This window comes from Helianthus annuus, chromosome 10, assembly GCF_002127325.2.
Source record: "Helianthus annuus cultivar XRQ/B chromosome 10, HanXRQr2.0-SUNRISE, whole genome shotgun sequence".
Classification (NCBI taxonomy): Eukaryota; Viridiplantae; Streptophyta; class Magnoliopsida; order Asterales; family Asteraceae; genus Helianthus; species Helianthus annuus.
In genome coordinates, this window is record NC_035442.2 from 166,850,112 (window position 1) to 166,867,726 (window position 17,615).

General features: G+C 42.0%; 1 long non-coding RNA gene across 1 annotated transcript; it reads right to left on the minus strand.

Annotated features, from left to right (window-relative positions):
• Window positions 1-14,564: 14,564 nt before the first annotated feature.
• Window positions 14,565-16,146, minus strand: LOC110883360. Its single transcript, XR_002560439.2, has 3 exons — window positions 15,995-16,146; window positions 15,401-15,454; window positions 14,565-14,844 (listed from the first exon to the last, which is right to left on the minus strand). It is a non-coding gene; the product is annotated as an uncharacterized LOC110883360 (long non-coding RNA).
• Window positions 16,147-17,615: the final 1,469 nt, after the last annotated feature.

The window sequence follows — 17,615 nt, forward strand, 5'->3', positions numbered from 1 at the left end:
CCATTTTATGACGCACAATGTGCGTTAAGAAATGTGTATTTTCTAGTAGTGACAGTAATACTATACACCTAGATTTAATATGTTAATATTTTCAGTTTTATGTGTATATATAAGTTATTAAAGTAAAAAAAGTTTGGAAAATTATATTTAACTAAAAGAAATACTACTATGTATAATTTTATTACCATCTTGACTATAAACATGATAAACGTTTCAAAAGACGTCATACATATTAATAGAATAAGTATTCCTCTGTGTGTGTATACATATATTAATTACAGGCTTACAGCTACATATAAAACAGATTATGATTATCCAATATTAAATTTAAAACTGTCAATTTAATCACTTTCAAATCATATATCGAAACAAGCTAGTGGTTTTGTTAAACGGTGCCACGTTTAGTAAATATCAATTATTATAATTAAGGCGTCTCTTTCAGCCTATTTTTTTTATTTTTATTTCCACATGATACCCATTATTTGCTTAAATACAATAATGGTCTTTTCATATTCGAATCTCATTATTGAAAGTTGAAACAAAGCTCTTCTTCATTCATTAAATCAAGAAAAAATAGTTAAATTGTAAATGTTTGAAAATTATATGCAATTCAGCACAAAAAAAAAAAAGCCTGGATGCACCTTTTTATTTTGCAACGGGGTCATGAGACTTAAGTTGGTCGGTTATGTTGGTTACTTGAGACGTATTTAACGACTAAATTACCTGGTTATTGATAGTTAAAGTGTCATATTTTAATGGTCATTAGCTTAATTTTTAATGTTCTTGTTACATGTAAGTAACACATTAGACGGGTAATGAGACGTATATCAGGTATGAGATTAGTTTTAAAAAAATTGCAGGTATGGGACGGGTGTGTGAAATGTGATATCCAACCTAATTACCCGAAAATATATATATTCGTTTACCTAAACTATATACTCTACATATACCTTAGTTTTTTTTTTAATTATTAATGATTAATTTCTCATTTTAGAATATGTATTTGATAATATTATATTTTTTTTATTATATGAACTATTAACTTATCTTTTGAGATTTATGTTATCCTAGATTATACATATTTTAGATATTTCAAACTTTATACCGATAATTATGTCTACGTAATTAATCATATTTTAATATATTGTATTGTTAACAAAATAAAGTTATATAAAAGTAGAATGGTAAGAAAAAAATGTAATTCAAAATCTCCATGGGTATTTTTCAAGAAACTCCTAGGTATACTTGATACCTAACGGTAGTTAACTAACATATACCCAACATGTATTGTGTTGGGTATGTGACACTGTTTTACAACCGGACATAAGACAGAGTTTATCAATACATCTCCCAAACTTGTCCCGTTACCATCCCTATGTTTCAGAAACTTGCGAACAAAATCACCATATTATCAAAGTTGTATCATATGTCATCTAATGTAATAGGGCAAACTTTATTGAGTACAATGAATCCCTAATTATGGTGAGACAGAATTTATTGAAGATGATTATTACCTAGCCTCAACTCACATGACCATGCCCGTGGAAAGATGTTGAGATTATACCAAGTAACCACTCCAGTTAAGGTGATATGTTTTAGGTGACTGTACAACTCTATTAACCTAAGTTTATGTTTCATCTCACACATTTAAACCACCTAACATTATAATATTTGGAGGTTGATTTAGCAACAATTAACAAACTACATTGTTAGGATTTGTTGTCATACCCTGATAAAAGCGGAAACATGAAGTGCAACTTTCACACTATTCTGAGCCTTTGATTACACCAAATGACCACTAATGAAATTTAGTTAAAATCGCAAAAGGGACATTCGATGCTTGCTTCATAAAATAGTTTTACAGACCATCGTTCAAATCGGTGGTGGTGGCTGGGATACGGTGCTGGTGGTGGTGGAGGTTGGTTGGAGAGAGAGAGGGGTTGAAGAGAGGAAGAAGGTGACCAGAATTAACTGGATTTATGTGGATACATATTGAAGAAACACTGACCTATATAGTGATTTTGGGCTAAGACTTCAATGATTAGTGACCCGAACGCTTGGCTGCAAAACAGAAACACCGTTAGGACTCGTTACAGGAATGCGGTTATTCCTGTAACCACCCTCCGGCGTTAGAATAAGTCTCGGTTTATGGGAGTAAAAGAAATTAAAGGGAGGAAGTTATGTGAGAGCAAGATGATCATACCTTATACGTTTACCTTTATTTATAGGTTTTCCATTAGGGTTTCCTCTAACCTAGGATATATTCCGATAAGTTAGAGATTTACATGATCTTCCCAAAAAGTTGGAGATTTGGTTGTGTAACTTCCATGCAGATATGGAAGGTTCTAGAATAATCATTTATATTTATATTAAAATAATAGGTTGTAACCGGGTCGGGTTGACCGATGCGGGTCACACCTCGTCATGTCCCCCCAGTCCGAGTTCATGGAATGAAATCCATTAGCTCGGACTAAGAGAGAAAAAAGGAAAAGTTATTATATTATGTTCATTGCCAAATACGTTGGGCCTAGTGCCGTTACGTTTTGGGGAAATGACGGCAAAAAGATAGGATGTGACAGTTGGGTCATCATTGGGATGACAACTGTTTTCACCCTGTTTGGACACGTATTTCCGCCCGTACGTCTTTTTTGAATTTGAAAAGTTGCTGTTGCGTATAAATAACACCTCTATACGTGAGAGTTCAAACCTCTCTCCCCCAAATCGTTCTCTTATCATTCTTTCCAAAAAATGGCCTCGAAACCTAGTGAATCGTCCTCTTCTGCTGTCGCCGCTACCGATGTGCTGTTCTGCAAGTGGGGCGTAACGTCGTACAACAACCTTGTTCAAGATTACGGTATCCGGGCCGAATGGAACCCTGTACTGCCGTCCAAAACAGATACTGCCTTCCCTCTGAAGACGGGTAAAATCACGTTGTTTAGTGATTTCTTCAAGTTCTGTAATTTCCGGTTGCCCACTACCAAGTTTCTCAAATTAGTGCTTGATTTTTACCATATCCACATTTCTCAATTACATCCTCTTGGCCTGGTGAAACTCCGCCAGTTCGAATTTGCCTGTATTGCCCTAGGTCATATTCCGGAACTGGTTGTGTTTAGGGCTTTCTTCGTGCTTGTGTGGAAATCCCCTTTTTTCACCTTCGATCGGCGAGATACTGATGTGTCCTGCCTTAGGGACATTCCTACCAGTTCTAGGGATAAAGATTGGAAGAAAAGGTTTTTCTATATTGATGCCTCTGTTATCCCTGGTGAAATGCATTGGATGGAAAAGGGGCCAAAAGATAAGGTCAAAGATGAAAGTCCTTCAGAGGACGCGTATGTATCGAACGCTTTGTACACGAAAATGTGTGGCCGTCCCTTCGAGTGTACAGTTATCCCTGAAGGTGCTTTGGTGATGGCCGGTATGAGTTTGTTATGGCGTGATATCCAGCGATACCCCTCGTTTCAAAGGGATGATGCAGGTATGTTTGACTACCCTTGGTCATATTTGTCTTTAATTTCAAAAATGACCTATATGCATTCCGCAGGGGAATGGAGTATGTTCGATTTTGTTGACCCTCCGCGGCACTTGGCGTTAAAACCTGCTGACCGCGTGCTGGATGAAGGGGAGCTGGACGTGCTAGGGATGCACCTTTAACAGTTTATTTTACCCGCTGTACCAGCGGATCCGGCTTCATACGTTTCCCCCTATCAACTGCTTCAACTACCAGTGCTCCTGCGGTGGAGAAGAAGATTGCTCGGATAAAGCTTACCGGAAAGAAACATACGACGACTAATGTTGCTGTTGTTTCTACTGAGGTATCCGCCTCTCTTGGGCAGGTTGTTTCACTGTCCGCCGGCCTGACTAGCCCTGGACGTGCCCTGAAAAAGAGGAAAACGTTCGTTGTTCCTACCCTAAGTGCCTTCGAGGCGATACAAGCTGCTCATGCTTTCCCGATAAGTATGTACCTACTGACCTGGGTTGCTAATGTGGTCTAAAAACTTCGTGTTTCTGAATTGTTTCGTGTGGTTGTGTAGGTACCTCTGCGGGAGTACCGTCTGGGGTTGCTACATCAACTCCTGTGGCGACTTTGGCATTGTCGGCGCCTGATGCCTGTATTGGCGTGTCTGCGGAGCTCAAAACCCAGGCTTCCGCCACCACTGCCATTAGCTGTGCCATGCCGCTTCCTACCCCTACCCTATCTGTAGCTATGACCGTTGATCCAATCGCTGCACCTCGGACATGCGGCGTTGGTACATCCTTGTTTGATTCGCCCATAAGTATCGTTTCTGTTACTGAGAAAGAAGTTACCACCGCATCCATGGCCCAGGAGGTGACTAGCCTTGGTGGTGCTGCTGCTAGTGAAGCTGGGGGGTCAAGCAGCGGCATTGCTGATGACGGTGTCCGTCTGATTGATGACCTGTTCTTACCAATCGTTCGTTGGGATCCCAATGCTCAAGAGAAACGCTATCAGCCACACCGGAAAATCGCGGAATCTTCAAGGCTAATTTTCCCCCCTGTGATTCAACACTGGGTTGAGCGGGCGTATCCCCCTGCCGAGGCGGCGTATGTAGAGGGTTTGAACAATGAAGATCTGATAAATTCTTCGATATCTGATTCTGTGAGCCTACCACGAAGGCTGATTGAAATTCGTCGTAGGTGGATGCATGATAACACCCAACTCCACCAGACGCGGGCTACTATTCAAGAGCTGAGGGATGACAAGCATCGCTTGGAAAGTCAACTTCAAACTGTGGGGTTAAGGGAAGCCAGGTTTGTGTCAGAGAAAAACAAGGCTGAGGAAGATTTAAAGAGGGTGACTGCCCATCTTGCTGAAGAACGGATTATGTGGGCCCGCGATATGGCGGAGAAGGACCGAGTGTTAGCTCAGGCTAAGAATATACAAGAAGAGTTGGAGCGTAAGGCCATAGCGGAGGCCCAAAAGGTGAGACTCGAGTTATCGGCACAATTGGAAAAATTCCGTGTTGACACTGATTTTGTGTCTCAGGTTCAGGAACGGTACCAAGGCTTGACAGCCGAAGTAGAAGCTTCCCATACCAAAGTCCGGCTTCTTCAGGCGGAGCTGGAAGAGCGAGAGGGGAAGGTCAAGGAGCTGCAGGACCATTGCGATTCGCTTATCACTCAGGATAGCAAACTTGCTGCATCATCGACATCTCAATTGAAGGAGGTGGAAAATGCGTTGGCACAATCTAACGCTGAAGTGGATGATTTAACTAGCCAGCTGGCGGCTGTTCGTGGTGACAGGAATTGGTTGATAACCAACGGGCTGGTGGGGGCGTTTGAGTACTTGCGCAAGTCGTCCCCCTTTACCAGTTTGATTGATCGCTTATCTGCGGCTGCTTATCAATCCGGGCATCATGATGGCGTATATAAGGGCTATATGGATTGCCATCAGTTAGATAAGATATCGCTAGACTTTCATGCTGTCAAGAGTAAACTTCAAACTGATATGGCGAATGCCCTTGAAGCGGCATACACCGAGCCGCTGCCCTGTTATGGCGATTTGATGGACAAAGTCAATGAGGATGGGATAGAGTCGCTGCGTTTGATGCTGGACCCCGCGGAGGAGTCTGAAGAAGAATGATAACCTTGTTTCTTTGTTACTTGTTATGTACTCTTGTTGCCTTGCAAATGACACTATTTGACTTGGGTTTAGTGCCCATACCTGTTTTGATTTGACAGCCATTTTAATGCTAATGTCATGATTTCTGACACCGCCGTATTTTGAAAATATGGCCCTGTGACGTGTAATGATTATTTTCTATTAATGCATCCAACGTCATCACTGTCAAAACTTTTTTAATCTTTCTATAAATTTGCCTCCCTTTTCCTTATTTGGTAGTTTGGACAAGATGGAGAGAAAACGGTATAGGCAAAGGCTCACCGAAATCTTCCGAGTGCTTGATGCTACCGATGGTTTGCTCCAGTTACAATATCCGGTAACAAGGTCAATGCTTCGGGGGAGGAGACCAGTTCCCAATGTTGTTCCGGCCCGTGCTAATCGGGCATGTCAGAGCATTGTCATCGAGGACCCTCAGCCGGTGGATCCCGGAGTGCCATCCTTATCGGCGGACGTCCTGACGAGTCTTATTCCGGTGGATCATGATCAACGATACCGCCTGACGTACCAACGTCGCTCTGGTGATCACCCTTAAAAGCAACAGATGGACGAGTCAGGTATGGTGGTTCCGGTGGTTGGTGATGAATCATCTGGCAACTTGGCAGTTGATCCAGCTGCATTTGTTGATGATGGTGTGGTGGTGCATACCCCTGCAGTGGTGATGGCACCTAACTTCCATCAGTAGATATTTTGAACATGTTCTGTATTTTGGTTCCCCTGTCTTGGTTTTTAACGACAGGGACAAGTACTTGGTTTTGTTTGAGATAGGTTATGTGTATGTAAGAATGTCTATCTGTTTTGTGGCGGTGTATGTATCTATTACTAAGATACCCGCCGTAAGCGCTTTATTTGTTAACCCTATGACTTATGCAAGTGAAAGTATTTCGTGTTTAAGGGTGTTGTTTGTATTTTTACCGTTTTGTGCATTCGTTGTGCGATGGTAACTTAAAACAAAATTAAATGTTTTTTATTAAACTTGGACTGAAGTAAAAACGAAAAGACACCGCTGAGGGTGAGTTACAATTCTGAACTGCGAAAAACTGTTAACTCTTGCTGTTAGGAGCAAGGTTTTACAGGTAGCATTTTCTTAACTGGGCGATGTTCCAACTACGTGGTACTGGTGTGCCATCTAGTCGAGATAGGCGATAGGCCCCTTTGCCCAGATCTTCTTGGACGACATAAGGGCCTTCCCAGTTTGGGCCCAGCTTACCCGAAGGTTCCATCCTGCTTGCTTCGTTGTCACGCATGACGTAATCTCCTGCTTTGAAGTTCTGTTTGGCCACTCGCTTGTTATAATACTTTTCTAATGGTTTCTTGTATTTTGCTTCGCTGATGGCGGCTGCCTCGCGCCTTTCTTCCAATAGGTCCAGGCCTTCCCTTAGAGATCTGTCATTGTCATCGCCTGTGTTGAGACGGCGTAGTGACGGTAATCCCGCTTCAGCGGGTATCATTGCTTCCGCTCCATAGGTTAGGCTGAACGGGGTTTCGTTGTTGCTGGTTTTGGGCATTGTTCTATGTGCCCAGAGGACATTTGGCAATTCTACCACCCAGGAGCTTCCTTCGTGTCCTAGTCGTTTCTTGATGCCATCCAGCAAACTTCTGTTTGTCCGCTCTACCTGGCCGTTTCCTTGGGGGTGTGCGACCGACGTGAAGATCTATTGGATGTGGAGATTTGTGCACCATTCCTGGAAAATTCTGTCTATGAACTGTGTTCCATTATCACTCACCAGGTAGAGTGGTAATCCGAACCTACACACTATGTGTTCCCAGAGGAATTTTTTGGCGTTGTCCGCCGTTATCTTGGCCAAAGGCTTGGCTTCCACCTATTTGGTGAAGTAATCAACCGCCACAATCAGGTACTTTAACTTTCCGGGGGCTGGTGGGAAAGGTCCTACGATATCCCCGGCCCATTTCTGGAAAGGCCACGCCGCTGTCACCGGCACTAGGCTGTTCTTAGGCCTTATTGTTTGAAGAGCGAATTTCTGGCAGCTGCGGCATTTTCGTAGTTCCATTACGGCGTCTTCGTGCATCCCTGGCCAGTAATACCCCGCGCTATGGATTTTGGCTACTACTGCTCGAGGTCCGGTGTGTATACCGCATAGACCCGCATGGATCTCGCTGATGAGGTACTTTGCCTCTGTTGGGGAAACACATCGCAGCAAGGGGCCCAGGTAAGATTTTCGGTATAGGACACCATTGTTGATTTCATACTGCAGCGCTTTCGTTTGTATCTTCTGTGCTTCGCCCTTGGCGGGAGGTAACACCCCTGTCTCAAGGAAACGTAGAATCGGAGTGTACCAGCAAGGGTCTTCCATTGTAACGGCGGAGACATTCCGTGGTTCGATTGAGGGTGTCTGCAGCGTTTCGACTTTGACTTCCTTTTCCATACCTGAGGTGGCGAGTTTGCTGAGAGCGTCTGCTATCTGATTCTTGCCTCTATGTACATGGTTGAGCGTGACGTTGTCGAAAGAAGCCATGAGTTCTTTTGTTTTCTCTAAGTATTTCGCCATTGATTCATCCTTGGCTTCATACGTCTCGTTTACCTGGTTGTTGACCAGCAGCGAGTCAACGTACGCGTCTACCCTTGCTGCCCCCATGGATTTTGCCATCCTTAGACCTGCTAGTAGTGCTTCGTACTCCGCTTCATTATTAGAACATTCGAAATCGAAACGTAAGGCGTACATCAGCCTGATTGCATCTGGACTTATCAGCATTAAGCCGGCGCCAGATCCCTTTCCACTAGATGATCCATCAGTGTATAGCTTCCAAGTCTGCCGGGCAGTGCTGGATTCCGGGATGTCCTGGACGACTGGGTCCACAATAGCTTCTCCTTCCGGTATTTCGGCCAGAAAATCAGCAATCACTTGCCCCTTAACTGCCGTTCGCTTCTGATATTCGATATCCAAGGCGCCAAGTTCAATAGCCCACTTGGCCAACCTGCCAGAAATCTCCGGCTTATGCAGGACTTGTTGCAGCGGGTAATTGGTTAGGACTTGCACGCGATGTGCCTGAAAATATCTTCTCAGTCGCCTTGTGGCGTGAACTAGTGCTAAAACTAGCTTTTCCAGCGTGGGATATCGCGTTTCAGGCCCCGCTAACACCCGGCTTATGTAATATATCGGTGTCTGCTTTCCATCTCGCTCAACCATGAGCACAGCACTTACCGCCGTATGAGCTGCTGCTAAATACATCTTTAAAATTTCACTGGGCCTTGGCGCTGTCAGCATGGGTAACCCTTCTATGAAACGTTTCATGTCTTGCAAAGCCTGCTCTGCTTCGCTGGTCCATTTGAAGTTTTTCTTGCTGAGGCAATCTTTTAATGTTTTTATAAAGGGTAATGATTTTTCGGCGTGTCTTGCTAAGAACCTGTTGATCGCTACCAATCGTCCGTTTAGGGCTTGAGCTTCCTTTAGCGTTCTTGGGGAAGGCATTCGCGCTATGGCGGCTACTTTTTCCGGGTTAGCTTTAAAACCATCTCGGGTGACTATTACCCCCAGGGACTTTCCTTCTTCCACCCCGAAAGAGCATTTCTTTGGGTTTAATTTTATGTTGTATTCCCTAAGTCGCTGAAAAGTTTCTTCGATATCTGCTAACATCTGCTTTTCTTCGCTGCTTTTAATTACAAGGTCGTCTACGTAGACTTCCAAATTTCGCCCAATCTGTGTTTCGAACACCTTGTCCATGAGCCTCTGATAGGTAGCTCCTGCGTTTCGTAGCCCAAAAGGCATTTTGGTATAACAAAAGATGCCCACGTCGGTATGAAACGCTGTTTTTTCTTCATCTTCCTTGGACATTTTGATCTGGTGGTACCCTTTATATGCGTCCAGGAAACATTTGAATCGGTAAGGTGCCAGGGAGTCGACTTTTAAATCAATCTCGGGTAACGGGTACGCATCCTTTGGGCACGCTTTATTTAAATCTTTGAAATCGATGCACATTCGCCACGTGCCATCTGGCTTTTTTACCATGACCGGGTTGGATACCCATGTATGGTATTGCGTTTCCCTGAGGATTCCAGCTTCCACTAACTTTCGTACTTCTTTAACAACCGCCGCCCGTCGGTCCAGGGCCATGCTGCGTTTACCCTGAGCAACCGGCTTAACGCCTGGAAGTGTGGCGAGCCTGTGTTCTGCTTTATCACGGGGGACTCCCGTCATGTCGGAGTGTTCGAAAGCGAAAATGTCCACATTTCTTTTTAACAGTTGCTTCAAGTCGTTTTTAACTTCCGGGGACAGAGTGTCCCCGATTGTGACCATTTGGTCTGGATGGCGTGTGCTTAGTACCCATCTTTCTGGGCCCGTGGCCCCGGTGGGCCCTTGGCGGCACCGTTGGGTACTTAGTACTTCTCCAATTTTATCACGAAACACAGTAGCGATAACTCGCGGTGTGGGGAACTTCATAAAACCCCTCGCCGTGGAGACTATGGCGTCCAATTTCCCCAGGGTGAATCTTCCGATTATCACATTGTGGTACGACTCAGCGCGGACCACGAGGAAGGTTAGTAGTATGGTTCTTTCTTTGGGTGACTGCCCAAAGGTTACCGGGAAAGTGATTTGACCAATAGGATCAACCTTTTCCCCTGTGAAACCTTTGATGGGGGCGTGTACTGATTCAAGCAACTTCCTATCTTCTGGTTGCATTCTGTTGAAACAATGTTCATAGATAATGTCTTCTGAGCTCCCAGTGTCGACTAGGATTCGCCTCATGCGGTAGTCTCCTACTGCCGCGGATATGATCAGGGCATCTGTGGTGAGGTGCAAATCCTCCATTCGAGGTTCTATGGTCATTGTTGCCAACATCCAAGGCTCGAGCGTGGAGAAACTCCTCTTTGCCCCCCTTCCCATATCCGCGTGTACCATGTTCAGTTCACGCGGCCTTTTGCCTGCCGCTTTGTCATTCTCCTCCTTGACCACTGGCGGGCCTTGCTTGATGTCTCGTACTAAGTGTGCCAACTTACCTGACTTCACAAAGTATTCGATCTGCTTCTTAAGCTAGAAACAGTCGTTGGTGTCATGCCCGCTTCCTTTGTGGTACTCGCAGTATTTACTCGTATCCTTGTTAGGGTTGTCTTTCAACGGCTTTGGTGGATTAAGCCTGAGGTTTTCTGAGGCTAGAATTTCAGCCGGTGTCTTGCTTAAGTTGGGATATTCAGACCGAGGTTTCGACGGCTCGTTCCTTGAATAGGAGTTTCGGTGCCTGTCGTATCGCGAGTCTTTGTCGTTTCTCTGGTATCGGTCCCCCCTATTTTTGCTTTTGGATCCCCGGTGATCTTTTTCCTCCTGATTCTTTAGGGCTTCTTTCTTCCTATTGGCTGCGTGACTGGCTGCTACCGCCTTCTCTTGTATAACGTATACTTTGGCTATTCGAAGTATTTCGTCTATGGTTGGGGGTACACCATCCCTTCCATGCAGCGTTCTCAATAGCTCATCGTCGTTGACTCCCTGGAGGAAAGCTCCACAAGCCAGATCATTCGTTACGCCTGGGATCGCCAAGCTTTCTTTGTTGAACCTGATAATAAAATTTTCTACCGTCTCATTGTCCCGACGACGGATGTGGAGGAGTTCGTTTCTATCTTTCGTATGTCGGCGCTGCTGACTAAACTGTAAGATAAACTTTGATTCCAAATCTTCAAAGCTGTCTATTTCGCCTGTGGGCAGGCTGTCCCACCAAACTCGGGCCGCTCCCACTAGAGTTTGTACGAACATTTTGCACCATAGGGGCATGGACCAACAGGCCACTTCGCCGGCGCTCTTAAATAAGTTGAGATGATCATCCGGATCGGCGAGACCATCGTACTTGCCGACCGTTTGGGGCATTTTGGGTTTTTCTTTGATAGGAGCCTCGGCGATCCTACGAGTGAATTTGGACCGGAACGTCGCGTCTACCGGCTTATACGGTTTGGTAAGTTCATCTTCTTCCACATTTACCGGCTGTGCCGGTGGAGCGTCCATACCCGGGGCAGGTCCCACTATTGGGTTGGAGTTTCCCAATGGGGTTACCCGGGGCCTGACCGCGTTTCCTCTGTCGTACATGGGCTCAGTCGGAGCTTGGGTATACATTGGTTGTGGAGTTGGGACATTCCACCATGGCGGCATGTAAGCCGCGTATGGCGATTGAGTGCTTCCTTGCGCGGTTCCCTGGAGAGGGTACGCCGAACCCCCGTATGAGGGTAAATACCCATAAGGGGGTGCGTAACAATACCCCAGGAAGTATACTTGATTTCCTGGTGTGACAGGGGCATTCATTACCCCTGCTGGCATGATGACCGGCTGGTGAGGCGGGGTAGATAATGCCGCCGTGAGCGCCGCTGAGTATAGCGGCGGCATTGAGTTGGAAACCAGCGGCTGGTAGTATTGAGGCATACTAATCTCTGACACGACGGCGCTGGGGCTCGCCGATGTAATGACAGGGGTGGAGAAGAGGCGTGAAGCCTGTGCATTAGTCGTTGTCGCCGGGGTGAACATATTACTGCTAGCTCCCCCCAGCTCCCTTGACTGTAGTTGTGAGGGCATATAGAGAAACGGACTCGTAACCACAGTCTGGGAAGAGACGGTGGTGATGTTGTCAAAGCCTGGAGGTGGATCCTCTGCCTCAAACTCCGGATCCAGCGACCTCGTAACGGCTGGGGAAGACTGTGGTACGGTACCGAGGCTCGCCCCCAACGTCAAATTATTGTTTATCATCATTTGATCTGCCACGTTCTGATCACTTGCCATGAGGTTCTGTCACTGAATGGGTCCCACGGATGGCGCCAATGAAGAAACACTGACCTATATAGTGATTTTGGGCTAAGACTTCAATGATTAGTGACCCGAACGCTTGGCTGCAAAACAGAAACACCGTTAGGACTCGTTACAGGAATGGGGTTATTCCTGTAACCACCCTCCGGCGTGAGAATAAGTCTCGGTTTATGGGAGTAAAAGAAATTAAAGGGAGGAAGTTATGTGAGAGCAAGATGATCATACCTTATACGTTTACCTTTATTTATAGGTTTTCCATTAGGGTTTCCTCTAACCTAGGATATATTCCGATAAGTTAGAGATTTACATGATCTTCCCAAAAGGTTGGAGATTTGGTTGTGTAACTTCCATGCAGATATGGAAGGTTCTAGAATAATCATTTATATTTATATTAAATTAATAGGTTGTAACCGGGTCGGGTTGACCGATGCGGGTCACACCTCGTCACATATATACTTTTTTTCTTTTTTAAATAAATGAGTAAAATTACCAATCTGCCCTCATATGCAAGTCACGTGACTAGACTTAACTAAAAAATTTAATCTTGTTACTGCTAAAGGACGTAAGGTGTAGTGAATTTTCCAAGTAAAGGACCGTGGCTGTAATTATTGAAGTTAAAGGTTATCCATTGCAATCTGATACAAACATAAAGGACGGAAAGTGTAATTTACCCATTTATTTTTAACAAAGCTTTACAAAAAAACTAACTTTGGTAAGTGAATCTACACATGTTATCACTAGACTACGAAAGATCTTTGAGAAATGAAGAGAGTTCTCACTTAAACAAGCAAGGAGTAGTGCTTGAATCAACAAGATCTTGTTTTGTAACACCTTGTATCACCTTAGGATATTTAAAGGGACTTGAATCTTAGCTTGTTGTTTGAAGAAAATGTGGTGTGTGTGTGTTGAGTGAGCCCTAAGGGCGAGAAAGAAAGTGAAGGTGAGTGTCTTTTGTGGTGTAAGTGTTAGGAAATGTAAGAAGACATGATCTTAGATAACCTTTATTCAAAATATCTCAACTTTCCACCATGTGATGAATTTGATTAAACAAATGAGGGATGGTGGTGATGATGGCCTTGTGGCCGGTTGGGGGCATGGGTATGGGGATTGATTGAATTTTGACTTTGGTGATCTTGATCAAGATTTGACTTTTACTTGTAGTTGAGTTTTAGTTGAAAACGAGTGATAATCTAGCATCTAGTTACTAGGCTCTATTACATGTGTTTTTAATTATATGTATAATAATACATAGTCTAGTGTATTATAAGTGTATTTATACAATATAATACCATTTTATTCATAAAATACGCGTTAAAGTCACAATTAGCATCAAATACTTATTTATACATATAATTACATATTAATACAAGTCCCAACATATTAAAATATGACAACTTCGACTTTGATATGCGCATGATGACCTAACTATTTAAATTTAAGATGATCATGTATAATTCAATGCATACTAGGGTTTAGGGTCCGTACGGATATTCATCTAAAACTGATGGTTGTCACATTTGTAATGATAAAATCAAGTAAAAATATAAAATAACTTTGTTTACAAACTTGTACACATTCTGAATCACATGACACATTATATATATAGGGTTAGGTTAAGGTACAAATGCCCTTATCGTACATTACGTACGCTACAATCTCAGCCGTCCGATCATCTTCCCGCATTGAATTTGCATGTTGTTTTTTTGTAACAATTTCGCATGTTGGTTTTTTAACATGCGATTTCATCAAAATTACCACATGCGAAATTGTTACAAAAAACAACATGCTATTTATCTAAATTATCACATGCGAAATTGTTATAAAAAAAACAACATGCTATTTCATCAAAATTATCACATGCGAAATTGGTACAAAAAAACAACATGCGAATTCATCAAAAATTATCACATGCGAAATTGTTATAAAAAAACATGCGATTTTAAAATGCGGGAAGATGATCTGACGGCTGAGATTGAAGCGTACGTAATGTACGATAAGCAATAATGTACAATACTCTTTACCTATATATATATATACAAAAATCTAACTTGGACCGTCAAAGGTTGTCTGATGGTAGCAATCAGATTAATAACCATAGTAGCGAGTTGGTCGGGTGAATAAAGCTCTTCGTTTTATTTTTATTTTTTTGAGTTTATGAAACACCCATTTCCATAAAAGGTTAAATCGTCATAAAATTTGAACTTCCATACCGTAACAAATTTTTTTACCAAAATACCCTTATGGTTAAATATAAAATTCGTAGCCATCAAAGCGTTTCACGCAACATTTGTTCAAACTACCAAACCACAACTACCAATTTAACTTACTTACAAAAGACATTAAGTCTAAAAGTGGCATTTACAACCCAAAAGAGTTTTGACCCGTTTGACATTAAACATAACCGGAAGCGCATAGAGGGCATTGAGGTGTGTTCGTCCCAAGCTCGCCATTCCTAAGCATGCAATTTACCTATCATTCACATCACAAAAAATACATTAAAAGTATGTGTCATTAAACACTAAAACTACATTCTTCATTCCTCATCTTATTTGACCCGTTAGCAAGGTCCTACTTCCATATCATGTAATTATTTCATCCGTACCATAATTCGTCTACAACGAATTTGGTTTTCATCATTCCATCATCATCAAAATTACACATTCTATCCAACTCATTCTTTCGGTCGAAATATAACCATTTTCATATTCCATCATCTTTGGGTTATTTGACCCATTCATAACAAGTTAACATAGTGAACAATCCATTCTTATTACTAATTCATTCATCTTGACCCGATTGACAACGAGTCATATCATACACAATATCATCATCATAAACTTATGCTCATTTTGACCCGTTAGTAACGAGTCGATACACATCCTTTACTTTCTCATTCCTAACTATTACTTGAAAGCTCAACACATCAATCTACCATGTTCTACGCTAAAACTTTCAACTAGAATTAATATAATAAGACGATCATCGTAACTTACATTAAGGATAGACAAAGTTCATATGAACTTACCTTTACCTTGCATTGCTTGCGACCCGGATTGGCTCGTGCTTTCTTCCTTCACTCCTACAATTTCACATTCAACATTCTTTCAATCTCATGTTTTTATCTCACATTTACATTAACGTAGTGAGCTAACAACTCATCATTTCACCAATCCTAACCATTTATCATCATATGCATATGAAATCATCAACATCACATGAAACTAATACTCAAGCATTTCATCAAACACATGGTGTGCATACCATTAACAAAGCATAATGTACAAGTATCTTATGCATATCCTCACTAGTTCATGTCAAGATCATCAATTCAACTAATCTCATATAACATTCATTCTAAATCAATTTCATCTAACAAATACTCATTATACGCAGCTTCATACATAATCATTACACTAATTTGCACATGATTCATCATTACACTTCACATTACTCCTATTCAAGTGGGTTTTCACTTTTAATCATCAATTCAGCCGAATTCAAACATAATTCATGTTCTATGTGGTGTTTTTAACCCATACTCATACTAATTTCACATAAATTCGTGGATTGCTTGAAACCCATTTCATACAAGATCATCAAATTACAAATTTCGACATACCTTAAGTAGAGAACACTTGGATGTTTAAGAAACCCATCACATGCATAAGAATTCAGCCCTAATTCACTCTCAAATGGCTGAATTTCTAGTTATAGTTGAAGGAGTGAATTTTTCTCCTTCCATGTTCTATCTCGACATACTCAAATACACACATCCCACTTACTGTATTCCTTTTCTTGTTATAACATGGCTTTTCAAATGTTACATTTCAGCCCCTACTATTCTAATACATGTCACTTTAATATCTAAGTATTAAATAGGCTAGCTTCCACTTAATTAAATTTGTTCACACCAAACAATCACACTTACTAGCATGGTAACCGACTTTTATTACACTAAAAGTCTAAACTTACCATTTTACCATTAAGGCATCATACATATAATATTATAATATAACATATGAAATTTGGGGTGTTACAAATCTACCCCTCTTAAATACGGTTTCGTCCTCAAACCTGCTTCATACATTCTGACAAGTCTACTCGTATCCTTTTGTAAGTATGTACCTCGAACTTCGATAACAAGTTTTCATCCGATCACCCGTCATGCTGAATTGGTCACTACCACTTTACAACTTGTCCAATACAATTGGTAATTCAACCTTGTATGATTCAATACGATCCTATTACATTATTCCATGATCAACGTTCATTCGTTCGAGCTGATTTTCTTAAAACTTGTGTGTGTCAGACTATGCATACCCACATACCTCTAACACCCGCTTAGGGAAATAGTTATCATAATATTCATGCTTGTTCATTCCTATTCATTCATATAAAATCACAAGTCAAAAACCATTCAATAGTTGCTAACTATTTAGGTTGTACATACACCCCACCCTTTTCTAGGCCAATATCGAGCAAAATTTCTTTCATGTCACTGGCTTGGTAATTCTTTTCACACTTTTCTTGTAATACCCACGTATGATCTCTACCCGAGACCAATATTTCTTTCATTGATAAGCTATCCTATCTGCATGGTGAACCGTAATTCAATGCATACATTTATATAAGTCGCCTATATACTATTTTGCTCCAATCCCTCTTACCGTCTATCCCTTGGTTATAAGGGCATACATAAGGCTTTAAATACACAACCAATATAATCATGTATCAATACTTACATTCATGTAACTCGTATTACACCCAAGGTGTTATACGCAACTATACACGCTATCACACTCCATAGCTGTCATACATACATCAGCCCTTCTAGCATTGCAGTATAAAGGCAAATACCTAACATCATACCACAATGGATAACTCCACCTACATACCTACTAAAGTTCCGTTACATACGAGATTATAAGCATATTACACATGCCATTACATTCCATGTATGAGTTACATAAAACTAGGTACAACCATTCATTCGATAATCTGTTTACACTTTACCCCATAGGGTTGTCCTATAAAACGAACCAAGAATCCTTACGCAAACAAACTCTAACTCATGACATTTCTCGAGAGGTTTACCTTCTAATAAGTTCTCACATATGTTAGTAAACCCAACTAGGGGTAGGATTCATTCAAATATCCATTCATTTACTCATTTAGTCCAAAATTTCTTGCCATAGCGTAAGCCCGTCTTACAATCTTTACAAGGCTTACTCGTGGCAAAA